The sequence below is a fragment of the Condylura cristata genome, unplaced genomic scaffold, assembly GCF_000260355.1.
Source record: "Condylura cristata isolate star-nosed mole 26May11 unplaced genomic scaffold, ConCri1.0 scaffold00008, whole genome shotgun sequence".
NCBI lineage: Eukaryota > Metazoa > Chordata > Mammalia > Eulipotyphla > Talpidae > Condylura > Condylura cristata.
In genome coordinates this window covers 10,542,588-10,552,473 of record NW_004567109.1, presented here as the reverse complement: position 1 = coordinate 10,552,473, position 9,886 = coordinate 10,542,588, and positions in this window count along the sequence as shown.

Genomic DNA, 9,886 nt, shown 5'->3' with positions numbered 1-9,886 from the left:
GCAGGTGTTCGCTGGCGCCCGGATGTCTGAGCTCTGGCTCCGCTCTGGCTCCGGCTCCCTCCGCAGCCTGCGGGCGGGGCTCCCAGCCCATCCGGAGCCTCGCGGCGCCCCCGCCGCTCTGCCAGCAGCGCGGCCTCCCGATTCCCAGCCTCCCGGCCTGGGGGGCCCCCCCACCCAGCCGAGTCGCTGACCCGACTGCTCTCCCGCTGCCCCCAGCTGCGCTCGAGCCGCCGCAGCCTCGGCGCGCCCCCGCCCGTTTCCTGCCTCGGCAGCTTTGCCCCGGCCCGGCGGCCGCGCTGGATCGCACCGCGTTCCTTCCTTCCTTCATTCTTGCAGGCAACTCGCATTCCTCGAGCGCCTGCGATGTGCCCCGCACGAGGCCTCTCCGACCTTCCGAGTGTGACCCCGGGCCCGCCGGGTCCTCCGGGAAGCCTCTGCCCTGCGCTCCAGTGCCCCCGCCCCCCGCCCCCTCTGCAGTCCCATTTCACTCGAGTTTAGCGTTTAATTGTTCTCTGATTATCTCTGCTGTTCAGGGTCTGTCGGTGGCAAGGTCAAGGGGTCACTTGGTGGCTGAAATCAGGGTTCAGCCCGAAACTGGAGTGAGGGGTAACAGAGTTGGGATTCAGCCACCGTGGCAGCGTTTGGGGATGTGTGTGGGTCGAAGGCCGCCAGTCTGGCCCGCTGCAGGCAGGGTGTGAGGGCGCCGGAGCGCTATCAGCCGGCAAGGTCAGTGTCAGTCTTTGAATGGGACCTGTGGATGTGGAAATCGGGGTAGTAGGTCACCCTGCAGCCAGGACTTAGGGTTTGCCTTCAACATGCCAGATAAAGAAGAGGGGGACTGCACTCAGAATCACATCCCATGGTGACTGGGGGTGACCACCCAAGCCGTGGGGCTGACCTTTCTTCTGGGGACACTGCCTCCCCTCAACACCACCCTTTTGGTATTTTGTGGCAGAAGCCAGAGGCAGAAGCCCTCCCCAGGCCACACCGTGGTCACAGGGAGCCCAGACTGGCATAGCATAGGCCTGGGAGGCCTGAAGTTTTCCAGGGACCCCACCCTGCAACTACCCATGTTTAACAGTTAAGTCGGTGTTCTCCCGTTCCTTCTGTCATTTGTTCATACACTGAAGGCTTGTCAGGGACAGAGAGTCCTCAGAGGTCATAGCTGTGGCCCAGAGAGGGAAACGCACCAGCTCAGCGACACACAGCAAATCAGTAGTTCTCAAAGCCAGACTGGAGCCCAAGCCTCCTAGCTTCTTTGAGGACTGTTGCCATCCTCTGCCTACCCTGGACAGGGATTGTTATTGCTATTTTAGAGGGGGGACACGTGAGGCCTGCACAGCCCCTCACCCTGAGGACCCCAAAAAGGAATCCCTAGAGCTTCATCTCCTTGTCATTACCACCTAGCCCCCTCCCTCACACCCCCATTAGGGACAAATGAATCTGGTGGCCAAGTGTGAGCGGAAGCAGGGTGAGGGGACTTCGCTGGATCCTTATGAAAACACATGGAACCCATTTCGCTGAGTGGAGGTAGTCACTGGCCAGCTGGCAGTTGGTCAGTTTGGGGCTAAGTGTGTGTGGAATTGTGTGGCAGTGAGGTACCCCGTGCATAGCAGACATCCTAAAATAACCAGCCTGCTCACTGATCCAGGTTCTTCTTGAACCTTCCTTTGTTTCTTGCCTGTGTCATTTCAGCACAAAAGGGGTTTTCAAGATGCCTGGGGGTACTGTGTCACTCTAGGTTACGCATGGAGAAGACTAGGACTTGGGGAGACCACCAGGACAGGTGACCATATCCCCCCACCCCAACTCACACCAGCTTAATGAGAGGACACCAACTTGACTGTTCCCCACCAGTCTCCTTGGCAGGTCTTGCTCTGGGCCGGGGTGTATGAGAAGTTAACCCCAGCTTCCATGGAGGGTTCATCCAGGTGGGCCTTCAGGGGCCTCAAGTCCTGCCAATCACTTTGTCCACTGCAGATTTGATGGCATTCACTGGTGCATAGGGCTCACGGGTATTAGGGATCAAAGGAATAAATGTCAGAGCCCAGATCACCAACCCAACTTCCACACCCAGTGCTGCTTCTTTAAAATTTGATACAAACCACTCACGCGGGTCCAGACACTGTAGTCCTCCTTGCCATCGTCAGTAGGTTCTTGGAAACCGTAAGCAAAATGATGTATAAAGAAAGTAAGTCCTCAGATAATGTCCTCCCAGTTCAGCTGGTTGCCCGGGATTATTTTTTCCTCATCAACGTTAAACAGAAACAAAGTGGAATGGAATGACATTATTCAAGGATCGGATGCTGCGCTTTCCCTCTGTGATTCTGGGGCTCAGGTGTGGGTGAAATCCGAGCTCTGTCAAGTCTCAGCTATGCTATCACTCCAGCGCCTTCATGCTGTGCTGTGGCTGTGCCGATTCCATTGGATGGCACCCAGAAAGACGGGACACCCTTGCTCGGGGGCCCCAGCCCCTGGCTGGGCCTGCTGGTGGGATCCCTAACTCCATTCCTTCCTCATCTCTCTGGGCGGCAGTGTTGTCGGTGTGGAGCATTGCAGGAGGCCAGGCCAGCCTGTGTTCTCCACCAGGAGCATCTGCCCAGTGGACAGGGTGGGGTCTGCAGGGGCTGGCGCAGAAACCTGGACACGGCCAGAGTCATGGTGAGGATTCAGGGAACAGCTGCATGTGAATCTCCTGCAAGCTACAGCTCAGGGCAGGTCCTCTGTCACCTCGTCACCGCTGGCATGACCTCGTCGCCCTCTCACAGAGAGGCTGAGTCCTAGCGTGAGGAATGACTCACCCAAGCTCACGCGGGAAGATTCCCATGGCAGGCCAGGAGCTGATGCCGGATCTTCACATGCCCATTAGTGCCCAGCTCCGACTTTCTCATTATCATGATTTATATTTCTAGTGAGACAAGTATTTTTGTTTTCGTAGGTGGAAGCAGAAAGCTTCAGTCTGTTGAGGTCGCCTGTCCAGGCTCACCCTGGTAAGAACATCCATGTTTTAAAGAGAATGGGCGCTGGGGGTGGGTAGGAAGCACTGATGGTGGTGGTGTCCTGGGCATGGTGTCCTGGGCATGGATGCCAGCCCTGTGGGCAGACAGCTAGGAGCCAGCTGCTCTGCACTTCTTAGCTGTGTGACTGGCTGAGGGACCCTGCCTCTTGGGCCTGGGTTTTCTCTTTGTTTTTTAAATTTAGTTAATTTTTACTGCTGTAAGGTGGGTTTACAACACTGTGACCCCCTCTAACTCCTATTGCATCTACTTTGGGGTCTTGGAACCTCAGTTTCCTTTTCTTTCTTTTTAAAAGATTTTATTTATTTTTACGTTGAGAAACTGGGGTGTAGGCCAGAGATGTGGGGAGTGACAGCATTCACCAGAGACAAAGCGGGGAGCAGAACAGGCAGATCTACTGAAATATACTGCTGAAGGGAGCAGCGGGGAGACAGGAGAGGTCTGCCGCACTCTGTGGGTCAGCTCCCTGGCTGGGATCAAACTCAGGCTGCAGTGGCTGCAGACAGCTTCTTAGAGCTGCGCTTTAGCCTCTTGCCCCACCAGGGAGACCTGGAACCTCCATTTTCATCCGTAAAACGCCCAATGGCCCCTCTTTTGTGGGCTGTGAGAAGAGGAAACCAGACAGCAGAGCCCCACACAGTGAGCTGTCACCACGGCAGCCCTTAGAATCTTACCAAGAGGAGGCGGAGGGAGAACGACTGCATCTGCAGAAGCTAGGGAGTGGGTCAGCTCCCTGGCTGAGCAGAGAACTCAGGCCACAGTGGCTGTGCTAGCTTCATAGCGCTGAGACTTTAGCCCCTGTGCCACCAGAGAGGCCCTGTCTCCATTTCTTTTCCCTTGGGTAAAATGGACAGTTCAGGAAGATGTACTCGAGTTTTACCACGTGGCTGGGTGACACCGGCATCCGTGGCTCCGTGGCCACACGTGTGCATGTGAGCAGACAGGAACGTACACACACACCTTGAGGAGGCCGTGCTGGCGGTGCTGCTTCCCAGAGGGGCTGGTGCAGACACTCTTGGCCTTGGACAAAGGCCCACTCTGCCTCCTTCGGGTGGAGGCTCCTCTGTGGAGCTGGGCAAGAAGGCGCCCGCAGGATTCCCTGGCCACGCTGACCTGGAACGAAATCCTGGCTCCATCTCTTAACTCAAATATCAGAATCTTAACCTGAGTATTGCACATCTGTCCAGGCTGTGCAGTCGTGGGTGGGTTGCTTGGCCTCTCTGAGCCTCAGCTTCTCATCTGTGCAAGTGAGCTGATCATTTCCACTTTTCAGCATTATTGCAAGGATTGAAGAAACACATAAAATCTGCCTGGCACATAATCCTGGTTCCATAGGTGAGAAGTCTTGGAAACCTGACTGATTTTCTGGGCCTCCCTGGTGGTGTATGGGGTTAAGTCTTAGCACTATGAATCTAACTGTGGCCACTGCAGCGGAGTTCGATCCCCAGCCAGGGAACTGACCCACATGGTGCAGCAGACCTCGCCTGTCTCGCCTGCTGCTCCCTCAGCAGTGTGCTTCAGTCTGTCTGCCTGTTCTGCTCCCCGCTCTGTCTCTGGTGAATACTCTCACCCCCAGCACCTCTGGCCTGTACCCCAGCTCTTATATGGATATATAAATAAAATAAATCTTAAAAAAAATAAATGGAACTAGTTTTCTAACTCAGTAAGAATTATCTTTGATATATTCTTAAAATAGACAAGGCTTTGGTCTGTGGGACTCACATAATTCATATATTTTATTGCATTTCAATATATCTGTTATCCCTTTCCTCCTCTGATTCTATTTCATAATTAATTCATGTTTTACCAGGTCTGGGTAACTCCCTGAAGCCCACAGCGCCTGCTCTCCTTATCTCTAAACTGGGAAGGACACCTGCAGTAAGAGATTGTCTTGAGTCTTCAGTGAGGTAGTCCGGAGAAAGTGCTCTGTAAAGCGTGAAGTCAAAAAAGGTCAGAGATATTTGGTCTTGCGCCCTCTCTGCCCTCTCACAAGGCTGAATTCCTCAAAGATAGGCAGGAGTTTATTTACTTTTCTATGCCCAGCATTGACTGTGCAGTAATAAACTTGATAATAACCCTGATGGTGATAAGAGCTCTCATTTCTGGAACCCTCCCCAAGGGTGGGAGGCCCAGGGTAAGTGCAGCATCATGGAAGGATGAGGGAGAGATATTTAAAAGTCCGCATCTCCTACTCCCAATGATTTAAAGGGGTGGGGGCATGTTTTCCCTGCATGAGTTTTGTCTTCCATTGATACACAAGTTCATTTTATTCTTAGGTCTTAAGCCTTCTGTAGCCAATCCAGCTGGGTGCCAGCCTTAGTGTTCTTATCTATAAAATGGGGCTAATGATCAACTTGCCTCATAAAAGTGTCCCATAAAAGACAACAGCTTTCCCTTGCTCCTTCCTTTCCTCTCCACCCACACACCCCACCCGCCCTGGAGAAGGTGGCTGCGGGCAAGGTGATTAAACTGGGCGGTGGCAGGGAGCTAAGTCCTTTCACTGCTCTGAGCTTTGGATTTTCTTCTTCTTCTTCTTCTTTTTTTTTTTTGACTCAATGTGGAAGATCTTGCTACAATAATTTCTGATTCTGAGGCTAGTCTCTACCCTCACCAAGTCCTGCTTCTTGCCGAAAATCTCTTATCTGGACAGCACCAAAGATTCAACTCATCCAGGTTATACTGTTCCCTGTGATCCTGTGTGACATTTTTCAGGTAGATTTCAGTCCCCAAAGGCTATGGGTTAGGGATTGGATTTCTATTTTTCGAAGCACTTTCCTGTCATTATCTCATTTAATCCTTTATGAGTCTTGCAGTGCTTCCAATCAGCTTTTAAAGATTTATTTTTTTATGCAAATAAGAACTGGGATGTAGGCCAGAGGTGGGGTGGGGGTGAGAAGATTCATGGGAGACAGACTGGGGAGCAGAACAGGCAGATCTACTGAAATACACTGCTGGGGGGAGCAGTGGGTGAGACAGGAGAGGCCTGCTGAGCCATGTGGGTCAGCTCCCAGGCCAGGGATGGAACTCATGCTGCAGCAGCTGGTGATAGCTTGATAACGCTGGGACTTTATAACCCCTGCACTGCCAGGGAGGACCCTCAGTCGCTTTATAAAGTAGGAATTGTCCCTGCTTTCCAGGTGAAGAAACTGAGATTCAGGCACGGAAAACAATTTGCCCATGTCACAGCAGTGAGGCACGCAATCATGATTTAATCACCAAAATGTGTGCCTTTCATTCTAGGGCTCCTCAGCTTTGCCGTTTCCAATGCAGAAGATGGCCTCTCCAGGCTTCTGTGGCAGTTGTGTGTACCCTAAAGCTGGGAGTGTTCCCCAAACTGACCCCAGGCCTCACTCTCAGCCCCAGCAGCTGGGGTCAGGGGCACCATAAAGGAGGGGCCCTGCTGCAGCAGTGATCTGCTCCTAGTGCTCCCCCACCCCCATCCCCAAAGCCCATTGTCTCCCCAGGAGACAATGCAGATAAAGGACCCAGCCTAGTGGGCTGCCTGCATCAATCTGTAACCATGGAAACCACTAGGGAGACAATTCCAAAGCCCTCCCTGCCACCCTCCACCCTGCAGCTGTGGCTGCAGAACCCAGCCTCCAGCAGAAGGGGCATTGCTGATAATTGCTGCCCCCCACCACTACCACCGCCAAATGGGACACAGCTGGGCTCCCCTCGTGCTCATCCTCCCACCCTCCCTGGTCTCAGACTTGGTGTTGGCATAGGGACCTTGGCTGCCGGGAAGGCATAAACCTTACTACTTTTGCAGGAAGGTCCGTTTGGTGAGGTTCTACACTGGTGAGCTAGATCCTTGATCCCAGAGTCAGGCACAGGAAAAAAAGAGTTCAGCCAAGTCTTTAACCATTGACCCAGTGGCCCAGGGAAAGGGCTTAGGTCTCCAGCCCGCGGCTTCCCTCTGGTGGCCAGATGTTGCAATTGTCCACGCTGAAGAGGAACAAAAATCATGACCTCTTCCTGGGTATGTCCTGCCTTGGGGATGCTCACACATATTAGATCTAATCCTTACAAGGAGCCTGTGATGGGGGTGCTCTTCCCTACGCACAATGCTAATGCCAGTGTTTTCAGAGGAGACCCAGAGGGAGGGCAGAGTGACCTCAGCCACCGTCACCAGCCCAGTGACCTAGGGCAAATTACCTAAACTCTCTGAGTCTCTGTTTCTTCCTCTGCAAAGTGGGAGTGATAACACATACCTCATGGGGTGACATGATGATCATGTGTGACAGGCATATCGTAAATAAATCCAACCTCCAGCCTTGCCACGTAAGTAGGGTGTCCTTGGTCACAGCTGGGACCTGCTCCATGATTGCCAGATTGCTGGGTGTGAATGTGCCCCCTTTGCTATTATTAGCAATACTTTGGGGCAGGAGAAGATCTGCTCTAGGTAACAAGAAATGGTCCTTGAGGCTCGGGACGGGCAGAGCTAGAAGGGAGAAGTTATGCTTTTCCCCTCTTCACGGGCCGGGAGAAGAGGTACATGAGAATTCTGTCCCTGTGACCTCCGTGGCCTCACCCCCCTTTCCCCACCATGAGTGAAAAATAGATCCCGACAGTAGACAAAGGCTTTCCTGGGAAGGAATTAGGAGTGGGCTTTCTACTATTCCAAAGGGCCTTCACTGATTTCAGTTCAATAAGCTTCTACTCTGCAAAGATAAAGAAGAGGTTGCTTTGATCCAGCAGAGGACAGAACAGGAGAACAACTCCAATGTGAACTGACAACAGATGGAGGTTCCTACCAGGAGCTGGGGAGAGGGGTGAGGAGGCGTCCAGTGTGGGGGTGATGAACATCACCTCCAAAGACCCAATGTCTCACTTATTTCCATATTGTGAGTGTTCATTTTCAATGTTAGTAAATGTTCAGACTATTTGATTTTGCTGTCCCAGATTTCACTTAATCTGCAGATTTAAAATTCACTTAAAAAAAAAGATTTATTTATTCATGCATACAGAACTGGGGTACAGGCCAGAGGTGCAGGGGCAGTGAGAGGATTCACCAGAGACAGAGTAGGGAGCAAAACAAGCAGACTGATGAAATACATTGCTGAGGGGAGCAGCGGGCGGGTCAGGAGAGGTCTGCTGTGCCATGTGGATCACCTCCAGGGTGGGGATCGAACTCATGAAGTGGCTTTAGCTTCTCAGTGCTGTGCTTTAACCTGCTGAGCCACAGGGAGGGCCCTAAAATTCATTAAAAAATAGTTTTATTTATGTATGCATACAGAACTGGGGTACAGGCCAGAGGTGCAGGGCAGTGAGAGGATTCACCAGAGACAGAGTGGGGAGCAGAACAGACGATTGACGAAGTACACTGCTGAGGGGAGCAGCGGGCGGGTCAGGAGAGGTCTGCTGTGCCATGTGGATCACCTCCAGGGTGGGGATCGAACTCATGCTGAAGTGGCTTTAGCTTCTCAGTGCTGTGCTTTAACCTGCTGAGCCACAAGGAGGGCCCTAAAATTCATTAAAAAATATTTTTATTTATGTATGCATACAGAACTGGGATGCAGGCCAGAGGTGCAAGGGGTGAGAGGATTCACCAGAGACAGAGTAGGGAGCAAAACAAGCAGACTGATGAAATACATTGCTGAGGGGAGCAGTGGGCGGGTCAGGAGAGGTCTGCTGTGCTGTGTGGGTCAGCTCCCCATGGGATCGAACTCTCCCTGGAGGAGCTGCGGCCAGCTTGCCGTGCTGCGCTTTAACCTGCTGCACCACGGGGGGGGGGGGGGGCAAAGATTCACTTATTTTTACTGAGCGTTGTTTGAGATCACACATGTATCTAGTGCACACAACATTCTCAATGAACTGGGGGGAAACAGCCTTTTTGTCCTGGTGGCAGAGGTGGAGAGGGGCTTCCAGTCAGAGAGAAGATCAGGGAGGTGGGAGCCGGAGTCGGGGGTAAGTGATTGATCAAAATGTAAAGTCCTCTGTGAAGGGAGCTGGAGGTCGTGGGGGTGGGAGTGAGGGGGACCACTTGCTAGAACTTAAACTTTAGAGCACAGAGGTTTCAAGAGCTCCGGCTGCAGAAAAGGCGAACAATAATTAGTCATTCAAACTGTAGGAGGCGCTTCCCCAGGCTGCTCTGGGCACCTCTGTGGGGCATGAATCTAATTTCCTTTCTCCAGCGTGGAGCCACCTCCACAGGACCCAGCATCTGTGGAAAACATCTTCAGAGTCTGGAAACATCTGGAAAGAATCTGGCCAGGCTGGTAACCCGGGCCTTCCCAGCCGGCCTGAACCTTTCACTCCTCTCGAGTCCACAGTCCTTCTGCACTTGCCCGAGTTCACCCCTAGGTGGCAGCCTTAACCCTTAAACCCCACCAGCTTCATCCCGGAGGCGAGAGAAGGAAAACGAGTTGCAACACCCTGTCAGGTGCGCCTCATTATCTCTCTTACAGTTGAGAAAATTAAGGCTCTGGACTCATGAAATCACCAATCAACGTTTCATAGAAAGGCAGGACAGGAGAGGTCTGCTGTGCCATGTGGGTCAGCTCCCTGGCCGGGCATCCAACTCAGACAGTAGTGGTGATGGCACTGAGACTTACACCATAGGCTACCAGGGAGAGACCCCCATCCAGATTTATTTTAACTCTCACAGTGGTGCTAGGAAGCAGATATGATTTGCCCCATTTCTCAGGCAAGGGAACTGAGGCCTGGAGCGGCACGATGATAATGGCCTAGAGCAGACAGCTTCCAGGTGTGTCAGGGCCCAGGATTTTAGTATTTGACCAGTGTTCACATGGATTTACTATGCACCCACCTGAGACCTCTGTGAGCTTTATATTCCAACAATTTCCCAGTGAAAGTATTATTATCACTGGGAGAATGTCCCTGGAGCAACTTTTTAAAAATAATTTATC